Below are 11,551 nucleotides of genomic sequence, written 5' to 3'. Positions count from 1 at the left end.
TAGAAAATACCAAAAACTGAAATTTGTTGTTTTTCAGCTTTTCAGATCTCGTAGAGTTGTAAAAAAGAATCACAATTAATTTAAAAAAATAAAAAAATTGATTAACGTTGTTTATTGATAAAATTCGACGTTAAATTTAACGTCAAATTTTTTAAATTCGACGTTAATTTAACGTCTCTCGATATGACGTCATCCTCGAATTCGACGTGAAAGGCCCAAAATATTCGACGTTGTACGCTGGTTTTGTACTAGTGTGTAAAATTGTATTTGCCTTCCTTTTGGACTTATTTATTCAGCTTGTTAGGGATTTGTCCTAACAAGAACATTGAATACTTATTATTTAAGCGTTATTTGTAGTTGGTGGGTAGAAGGAACTTTGGTTCCTTCTAATTCATCATTACGCCGTATAGTGTAGATTCATTGCTTTCCTTAATTGTGGTAGTTTAATGTGTGTCTGCTTTGATTTCAAGTTTTGTTCCTTTTGAGAAATTTTCTGTAAGAGTGCCTAATTTAAGTTTTGGTTAGGAAAGACTTGGTTCTTAAGTAATCCGTTGTGATTCACCTCCCTTTCCTGGAAGTGAACTTGGACATCTTTTACTTCCTTAAGTACTTCGGGGAACTTCTCTTGAAATACTAAGTAATTGTTTGTTGCATTGCATATTTTTGAAAACTTTGAAAATGTATAAGATCGCATCGTATGAAATTGGTAATGACTCTTGTTAAGACTCCGGCAAGTGTACCAAATCATATCAAGTAATAAATATGGTAAGACCAAGTATCGTTTCCCAAGAGACTCACGGCCTAAACAATTATGTGATTTCTTGATTAAATATGACTTGAGAACAAAATCTTTTGGTTTAAAATGCAAAAAATAAACATGAATGCAAGTGTTGATCAATTGACAATAAGAATACACAAGTGATTGGTTTGTAAAATATGGAATGATTATGTTGTTGGGGGTTGACTTATCCTATCCACTCTCATGTATTTATGAATTCGTCTTCTTCATTAATGTTAATGCCACTTTCTAATTTACTTTAGACCTGATGTCTCGGCGAAGAAAGCCTATCCTTAATTACTAGTTTACAATGTCTAGTTTTAGCTCCAATTTCTTAAAGATTTCTTTAAAACACCCTAATTGCTTTTCCTTTTCTTTTCAATTTCTTAAAGATTTCTTTAAAACACCCTAATTGCTTTTCCTTTTCTTTTCTATTACACTCCTTAGGGTAAGGAAGAATGTTTTCAATTTTTTCAATTTCTTTCTCTCCCCTTTTTTCTTTCTCTTTTCTCTCAACCTCACCTATTCTCTCTTCTTTTTCTTCTTTCAACTCAACTTTTTCTTCTCTCTCCTCTACTCTCTCATCACTTATGCTCACAATAGCTTTACATTCTTCCTTAGGGTTAACCTCAGTATTAGCCCAAAATTGCCTTTCAACTTTGTCCTCCAACTTCTTAGCTAGTTGGCCCACTTGCATCTCCAAATTCCTTATAGCAGCTTCAGTGCACTTGTGGTTGGAGATAATTACCTGCATAAATTGTTGAAAAATTTCTTCAAGCTTTGATGTTCTGTCAGATAAGGCAGATATCAAAACTGAGGAAATATTGGACAATTAAGCACAATTCCCTAATCAAATGTAGTATAAAAAGCTAAGTGAATAGTAAAAAATATTGATTCATCACCTATAATAGCCTATAAGAAGAAAGTAAAAGTGAGAATGAGAAAAGTGGCGCAAAGAAACAAATAGAAAGCGCAAGTGAGGATGCCCATCCTTGTGAGGGAGAACTTCGTATGATAAGGAAGATTCTCCATAATCAACCTAGTTCACAAGAGCTCACACAAAAAGATAACATCTTCCACACTAGATGCAAAATATTAGACAACACATGTTATGTTATTGTGAATAGTGACTCATGTTCAAATTGTTGTAGCACTAGGTTAATTAATAAGCTTGGATTAACTACTTTTCCTCATCCTCAACCTTATAAACTTCAATGGATAAATGAGGACAAGGAAATAGAAGTTAACCAACAAATGATGGTTACACTATCTATTGGGAATTATGAAGATAATGTGTTATGTGGCATATTACCTATGGATGCTTGTCACATTTTGTTGGGAAAGCCTTGGCTTTTTGACAAAGAATCTTTACATAATGGCCACACCAATGAGATAACCATCACTCATAATAAAAGTAAGTTTGTACTTCATCCTTTGATACCTTCCCAAGTGGAAGAGGATCAAGCTCAAATGAGAAAAAAAAATATAAAAAGAAATAGAAAACGGTAAAAAGAAAATAAAAGACTCATTTTGTTCGAAGTGTCAAAGCATGATGCACAAGTCTCAAGACTGCCCCAACAAAAAAAATTATGATGTTAAGGGCCAAAGGCTTGTGTAAAGTAAAGGTCTCCTTACCATCTTCCTCTAGAAACATGGCAAGAAAAGACCCATGGAATCTTTGTGTTGGAAATAAGATCTTCAAGAAACATGCTCCTACTTTCCAAGACCTTAATCACTCCTTTCATTGAAGGTGTATCATTCTTAGGAGTTATATCCTTCATATACTCATTATTATAACATTTGTTCTAACTTGTGTTATAAAGTGGTTATTTGACATCGTTGGAGAAGCACACCAAAACTCTAATGAAGGAAAGAATGTTTGGCTTGTTCAATGTTGAAGATTGGAGGGCAAATTCTTTTCAAGAGGGAGGGAATGATGGCAAATCTCTTAGCCATGGTCAAGCACTTTCAAGAAAGTGAAAGTCATCCTTGAAGATGGTGACAACTCTACCTCGTGGACTACCTTTGGAGCCATTACAAAGCATAGATTTAAGAGTAGTGTACGAATTTACGCCATTGTATTCGACCATGTAGTGTAGGTTTGTTTAAGGCTTATATATTAAGGCCTAAGTAGCATATGATTTTCCTTAAGTTAGTTATCCAAACCAAGTGGAAAGTGTGTGTCGTGTGTCAGACTTCCATTTGAGAGAATTTTCTTTTTAGAAAGTGGCCACATGACATCCTAGGAGTGGAGAGGATTTCTTTTGGATAGTGGCCACATACCATTGGAGAGAATTTGTTTTTAGTAATGGCCACATGACACTCCAAGAATGGAGAAAATTGTGTTTATAAGTGGCCACATGTGCTCCCATCATTGGAGAGGATTTGTGGACACTTGCCGACTCCTTAGAAGGCCTCATCTTTTGCCAATAAGAGCAAAGGTGTGAGATCATGCTTTTAGGGTTAAAATAAGAAATCCTTAGCCTATAAATAGAGGTGTTTCCACCCTTGTATTTCGTCTTGGATTTATGTAAAGTTATGCTGCCAAATTGTAGCCATAAACATCCTTGATCAAGACTAGAATAACCCTAAAGGCCCTTTCTAGTCACCTAGCTCATGGAGTTGGCCTAACCTCTCCTTGAACCATAAAACTACCTTTCATCTTCACCACCTAGCTCAAAACCATGCGCTTACTATCTCACCATTACCATTTGCATGACCAACACAACTCCCCCACTTCATTTCCACAACCATTTTCACCTTAGGGACCATCTCCTTGCATCCTTTTAAGCTTTGGCCCAACCTAGCTCAAGAAGGTTATTATCAACCTAAGCGTTAGTATGAATTTTTTTTCAATTTTTTTTTCTTTAACTTCTTTGCCAATTGACTGACTTGGGTCTTCAGATTGTGAATAAAGGCTTCTTTGATTTTATGATTAGAGATGGAAACTTGTATGAATTGTTGAAGTGTATCATTAAGATTTGAATTTGTTTCATGCAAAGAGGGTTGTTGTTGGTGATGGTGTTGTTGAGGTGACCTATTTGAAGGTCCAACTTGTCCCATGCTTGGATGAGGCTTCCATCCTTAATTTTAATGCCCATTGCCTTATTTTTCCATGTAATTACTCCTCTTCCAAAAATGGATTTGCGTAGCACACTACTCATTAACATGATCTCTAACACACAACACACAACTTTGTACTTGTTGTTGGTGTTAATCTTTAGAAATATTTTTGAACTCTTAAGGTAGTACTAAAAGTTTCTTCATGGAAGCTTCCAATTGTTTATCCATTAGCTTGTTTTGAGATAACAATGCATCTTGAGTTTGAAGCTCCATTACACTCTTTTTTTAGACTTGAATTCTCTCATTTTTCACTTCAAAATCATTTGAAGCTGTATTATTTATCAACTCCTTAGTGTCTTTAGGTGTCTTTGATTTTATCATACCTCCAACCGAGACATCTAACATCAATCTGTGTTGGCTCATCAAATCCATGAATAAGAGTTTTCCTAAGCAATCCTTTGATTTTATCCCATGTTTAATCCAATGATTCATTATACTTTTGGTGAAATCCAGAAATCTCATATCCCTTGATTAGCCTTTGATTGAGGGAGAATTTGTGTACAAATTTTGTAACAAATTCATCTTATACAGTCAGGCTATTATTAAGAAAACAATGTAACCAAACCTTTGTGTTGCCTACCAATGAAAAAGGAAACAAACTTAAACGAATAACTTCATCAAGATCTAGGTGAATCTTTACCATGTTGAAAATCTCCATGAATGTAGCCAAGAAAGTGTATCGATTCTCATGTGGTAACCTTTGAAATTGATTGTTCTGCACCAAATGAACAAGAGCATGTTTCATCTCCGTGTTGGCTACATTCACCACTGGTCTAGCAAAACTATTGAAATTTAATGTCCTTGTGAATGTTAAAAAGTCACCTAAGGTAAGTTGTTTGTCACCTTCCCCAACCATATCTACCTATTTTTCTTGATATGATGACTAAGGATGAGAGAAATCTGATACGATTTTTGTTTCTTGTGTTGAGATTTCACGTGCTTCCTTGAAAAGTCTCCTTCATATATTGTTATTTCTTTGGGATGTTTGTTCAATTTTAGGATTATAAATTAATTGACCCATCAGAAACCTGCCTCTCATATAAAACAAGGAAACACTAGAAGGTATGAGTTAGTAGTTAAATGTATATTAATAAACAAAATTTAATCTATATACAAAAGTAGAAATTAAATAATCATATAAACACATTATGAACAACTTAAATCAAAATTAGTAAATAAAACACAATGGACTAAACAAAACACCAGACTTCGACAACGACACCAAAAACTTCTTACAGTATTGGCAAGTGTATGAAATTACACCAGTAATAAAGTGAAAAGTTTAGATAGTTTTTTCAAAGAAACTTGCGTTCGTTCAGAAAAACTATGATTAATTACTTATTAAGGTTAAGAACTTTGAAATAATGAAAAGTATTGTTTTTAATAAGATAATTCTAAATTCAAGAAAGCAATTAAATTTATGAAATTAACTATATGGTAGAGACTTCACCGGGGTTTGATTTCATGTTCCAATTCAATATAATAACACTAAACAATATCCTTCCATTTATACTCTAACAAGTACACCACAATATAACAAACTATAATTCTTTAGAGGTAAGCCTAAACTTGCCTAATAAAAATTTTAATATCTTAGATATTTTTACAAAAAGTTTACCTTAAGTTCAAATGTTTAGATTGACTAATTGATTATATCTAAAGGAAAAATCTGTTAGTTATTCTATCCTAAAAAATTCTAAATTATTTCTCAATAATCAAATACCAACAAATATGTAATCAATAATCATGTAATTAAGAACAAGACAAAACACAAGAGTATTGGAAAAGAAATATATTGAATAGTAGAAATCATAAAGAGTAAATATACATTATGTTTAACCCCAATAAGTAAAGGTCTTAATTACTTTTAGAAATTTTGAGCACTAGAAAAGGGATAAATGATGAAAATAATGGTGATGATGAGTGACTCCACCCTCTAGAATACGCCTTTGTCATCTCTCCCTTAGGGTTAGTTCCCTATTTCCCAAAATATTATTTTCTAAATTTGTGATGCATTTTATTTCATATTTTTCAAAACGCAAAGGTCATTAATCGAGCTAGAGTTGCTGGGCAACTTGGGCCTTCTTGTTGGGCGACTTGGTCATGCTCATTGAGTGAATAGGTCGAACTAGACTAGGTTTGAAATATATACTTCAATAAATTGTAACTAATAATTCTTGATATATATTATTCACTCCTTTTAGATTTCCACTTATCTAGAGAATATTTCACCCATAAAATCCAAATACTTATCTTTTCCAAATAAAATGTTAAATATCTAAACAAATAATCATTAAAATTCCAATAAAGATAAAATACTTATCTTTTCTAAAATTATTTAATAAATCCTTAATTAGTTAAAAATATACTAATAAAAGATAAAAGCATAAAAAATTAAAAAAATGATAATATCAATTATCATACGCGTCTCCCAATCTTTGTTGCCACAATATAAAGGATTTTTCATTCAAAACATATCTTTTTAACCCAGTCTATGTTCAAATAATACTGATTTTGTGAAAAAAAAAATGAAATAAAGATCACTTAATTTACTAAATTGAAAATTTTATATTTATTTGACAAAATAAATCAAAAACTTGAAAAGTTAAATGAAAAACTAAAGGACTAGACTTGAAAGGAAAACATATTCCTAGAAAAATTAAGAACATAAGAAGTGTTTTCTAAGTATAAAATAAAATTACTACTTAAAACCAAATTACACACCTCCCAAATGGCTTCTACATGTGAACCCATATGACTTCTTGAATAGATATGTTATTCACTGCTCATTTCCGCATTAGATTTTTCATACCTTGCAAGGTCTATGAAACATGGATTGTAGAAACAAGATCAATCCACCATATGTTATGATTAAAACTAACCATATTAGATTGAAAAAACAAAAATAAATTAACTATCATTTTTTCTCTAGCCAAATCTTAATTTTTGTATAGTTTTTATTCATGTGCCTCTTATTTTTATGAAAGAAACCTTTTGAATCCATTACCACAAAAATGACTTTTCACGTATGCTATGTTTTACTTTTAACGTTAGAAGAAACTTTAACATCTTAGCTGGAGATGTTAAATTGACGTCGATGTTCAAAACAAGCATCCAAGAACATTCATCATGTTAGAGTTTAACGTATCTTACCGATGGTATCACAATAAACCAACGCCCAATTGGTGCCTTTTATAACTAAAATGGGAAACATTTGATGTCTCTTAGTACACTAACTGACATCAAAAGACGTCACTTATGGTATAGTCTGACATCCTTTGATGTTTGTTAGTGCACTAAAAGACGTCAAATTCTACCTTTTTTTAAATTTTTTTATATTTACAATTTACCCAATCCTGAAAACAGAAAATATTTTAGCACGGTTCAAAAAATTCCAACATAGATTATACATAAAAACTAAATCTATTAATGCAAAATGTAATTACTAAAACTAAAACCATCAAAACTAAAACTATTAAAACAAAACTAAAACTTTTATAAAAACAAATTTGTCCTAGACAATTTTCAAGCAAAATATTAATGTTATTATAGGTCCTTACTTCATCATTCCAATAGATACATTGTTCATTTCTGTCTTATCTTTTTCATTGTATCATCTGTTATAGGTGATGGATTCTTGAACCGTTGGAAAAATAACACAACTTCATTATGTACGGATACTAATAATAAAAGTTTGATGTGATTTGTAATACGTGAAAGATATATATTATTACCTCAATCCAACCTTCTCTAATTCATGCATGAATGATGGTTTTTATCAAAGACGTAACATACGGAAACTAATAACTTTAAAATGAATGAGTTTCAACCTTCGAATATAGTACTTGAATTTGTTGTGCTTTGGACTTACCTTCAACTCTAATTAAATTGAAAACTTTTGAAATATAGGTTAGTATTAATATAACTAAGTAGATGATATGAGAAAAAGTAACACTTACATTTTTAACAGATTTCAACTCAATTTTCATTATCCTGTGTAGGGAACAAAACCATACAATTATGCTTTGTCTTGGTTTGATGACCACTATTTGCCAATGAGCCCTACCATGTATCACAAATAGTTATTCGATTAATTAACATTACTTCATAAAATATTACATTCAGTAACACATACCCATCAATGTATGGTGTAAGGTACATCTCTATTTTTGGCTCAGACATCCATGTGTGCAAATAAGTTTACTTATGCTCAAGTGTGTTTCTAGAAGCTTGAATGGTATGAGATAAATCCATACATGGAAGTTTGGCCTTGGTCTACAATTATTGTGTCCATGTACCTATCGTTGATAGGGGGAACCATGTGAGTGCTGAACCCAAATCTTGAGTTTGTTTTTCATGATGACAACACATTGAATGTAACAACACAGATGTTGTCATGACACAACAGAAATGTGTTTTCTGTGTTTAATACATATGTGGATATATAAATTGTTATTGTTGATTAATGCATATGTTGGACATACTATTGTTTCTGCATACTATTGTGATTATGATGTGATTATATCTTTTTATGCATATTGTATGTTTATGAGTGATGAAAACCACAAGCACGAAAGCATACGTTTTGAATTGTGGCAAAACAACAAGTTAGAATCGATTACATTAGTTGGTGAATCGATTAAAACTCGTGTCTTTGCATAAATCATTTTCAAATGTGTTGTGATGAGTTTTTGAAGAGAAAAAGTTTTCAAAATCAGTTTAAGTGTTAAGCTTAATCGATTACACATTTTATGTAATCAATTAAGTTTGTTATCTTTTGAAAACTGTTTTTACCTTAATTGATGGAAGGTACTTCCAGTTGGATTCACGTACGGAGGAGTTCCAAACCAGAGTAGAACAACCATGGAAATAGGTGCAGCGGAAAATGGAAAATAGTGAAGTGTTTGAAGTGTTTAAGGTGAAGTGAAGTGTGTGGTTGAGGCCTCACAGCTCAGAAGGCCTTCCTACGGAGGAAGGAAGCTAGAGGAATGGTGGAGAAGTAGAAAATCAAGAGCGACTCAAGAGCAGTAGGGCTGGAAATTAATTTCTGCAGCATTTCACTAAGCTCAAAAGTGAGAAAATACAAAGGGGAGACTCTCTTATTTATAGGTGAAGAAGGGCCTCAATTCTGAGCTAAATTCCCTCCAAAATTCAAAATACAAGACGAGCTTGAAGGCCAAGTCAGCTAGGTCACGGGAAGCATGCTGGGTCACATGGACAGTATTGCCAACACGTGCTTCAGGCTTCTCCGCTGGTGTGGAGCCCCCGCTATCTAAGGGCGCTGGAGCGCACGTGAGCCAGGAAGTCCAATTGGTGCATTTGAGCTGGAGCCCCTCCTTGGTTGAGGGCGCTTGAGCGACCCTGGTGCTGATTCCTTGAAGAATGTTTTTCCCAAATCTGATTGGTTGACCATGGTTCTTGCCTTTATTGTATCCTACAAAACAAAACAACCATATAGTATTAAAAGAGGAATCCTTCTAAGACTTAGAGAAATAAAATCAAGAAAGAGCCTCTAAAATTTCTTCTTCAACTTCCCTTTCCTAGCCTTAGCATGAGTTAGTACTCCTTTGGATGGCTTGCCTCATTAGGTTTCCATCATACCCTCCCTCTTGAAGAATGATTTGTCCTCAAATCGGAAAGGTATATCTACAACTTTGGTTTAGTTCTTCCCTCCTGGATCAAAGATATATCTACAACAAATAGCAAAGATGAATATTAAAAAGATGTATCCAAAGAATAGAATACAAAATGAAGGCCTTTTATCTTTGAAAAAGATTTTCTTAGGAGTATCCTTGGCCTTTATTTTATTTTGTCTTTCACTTTGTTTTGAGCATTCCCCTTCATTATATAATGAAACAAAGTGATGTTTTTGAGAAGAAGTTTCAAGGTATTTACCTTTGGATGAAGATTTTAAAAGCATCCACACCTTCTTCTCCTTTCTCTTTTCTTCTTTAGAAGGTTGTTTATCCAACCTTTCTTCTTCTTTTCTTTCTTTTTCAATTTTCATTTTTATTTTTATTTCATCCTCTTTCACTTGTTGAGGTGTAAGAGGAATCAAAGTTATTTTACTTCCTTTGTGGAGAAAAGTTATCTTATTGGTGTAGCCATCATGAGTGGAGTTATGGTCATATTGCCATGGCCTACCTAGTAGAACATGCCGAGCATCCATTGGCACAACATCACATAAAACTGTTTCTTCATAATTTCCAATGGAGATAAGTATGTTTACTTGTGTTTTGACTACTATTTCTTCATCCTCTTTTATCCACTGAAGCTTGTAAGGCTTGGGATGAAGAATAGTAATTAAGGCCAACTTTTCCACCATTCTAGAACTATAACAATTACAAGAGGACCCACTATCCACAATTAATGAACAAGTGTTTTCAAAAACTTTGCACCTTGTGCGAAATAGATTCTCCTTTTGTGATTGTTCTAGTTCTATATGTTGACTTCCAAGAAGTCTTCTCACCAATAACAACTCTCCTTCACAAGGTAAGTCTTCTTCCTCAGATATGGAAGTATCTGAATCACTAGAAGAATCTTCATCTTCATCTTGATGTTCTAGGATATAAGTAGACCTTTTGTTAGGATACTCAGAAGCATAGTGCCCTTTATAACCACATCTAAAACACTTGGTCTCTTTTACCCTATCATTTTTAGAAGATTCTTTAGAGGGATATTTTTCCTTTTCCTTTTCCCTAGGTCCCTCTTCTTTTGATTTGGAGGGTTCACCCTCCCTCTTGAACTCTTTCTTGGAGTAAGAAGAATCAGAGTAGTCTCTTTTAGAGGAAGTTTTCCTCTTCAATTGTTGCTCTACTCTCACACAAAGCTTGAGTAATTCATTGAGATCATTGTAAGGTAAGAGTTCTACCTTATCTCTTACGTCATAATTAAGTCCACTTTGGAACCTAGCAATTGTTATCCTTGGTTCCTCTCTTATCCCAACTCTTAACATGAGTAACTCCATCTTTTGCCTATATTCCTCAACACTCATGTTTCTTTGTTGGAGTTTATGAAGCTTGTCCATTAACTCCCTATCATAGTAAGCTGGCACATGCCTTCTTCTTAAGGCAGAGCTCAACTCATTCCAATACCTAATGGAAGGTAGGTTTCTCAATCTCAGATCTTTGACCAAGGCGGTCCACCAATATAAGGCATAGCCTTGAAAGCTTAAAGAGGCCATAGTTACTCTCCTCTCATCATCTATTTGGTGGCACTCAAAAAATTGCTCAACTTTCATCTTCCATTCTAAGTATTCTTCCACATCATCCTTTCCATGGAAAGGAGGAAGATCAATCTTGGGCTCCCTTGGGTGATGCTCTCTCACTCTATGATTTCTCCTAGGAGGTATTTGATAGTGGTCATCATTGTGATGACTACTATAATGCTCAGGTTCGCTAGGTGGAGAGGATGTATCTCCAAGCTATTCTCTTTTTCTATGTGTAGAACCTTCTTTCCTTTTATCCTTGTCTTGATTGATCAAAAGTTGACCAATCATATCCTTGAGCTCACTAATCTCTTTGTCCCTTTGTTGGAACTTTTGCTCAAATTCCTTTCTTAGTTGTAAGCTCTCACTTTTAGGTCTCACACTTCCTTGGACACTAGATTGACTCATCCTTGTCAAGTATGTAAAAATGGTTTTGACAAGGT

This window comes from Vigna umbellata, chromosome 1, assembly GCF_029865625.1.
Source record: "Vigna umbellata cultivar VRB3 chromosome 1, Vumbellata_1.0, whole genome shotgun sequence".
NCBI lineage: Eukaryota > Viridiplantae > Streptophyta > Magnoliopsida > Fabales > Fabaceae > Vigna > Vigna umbellata.
Note: the sequence above shows the minus strand (reverse complement) of the source record.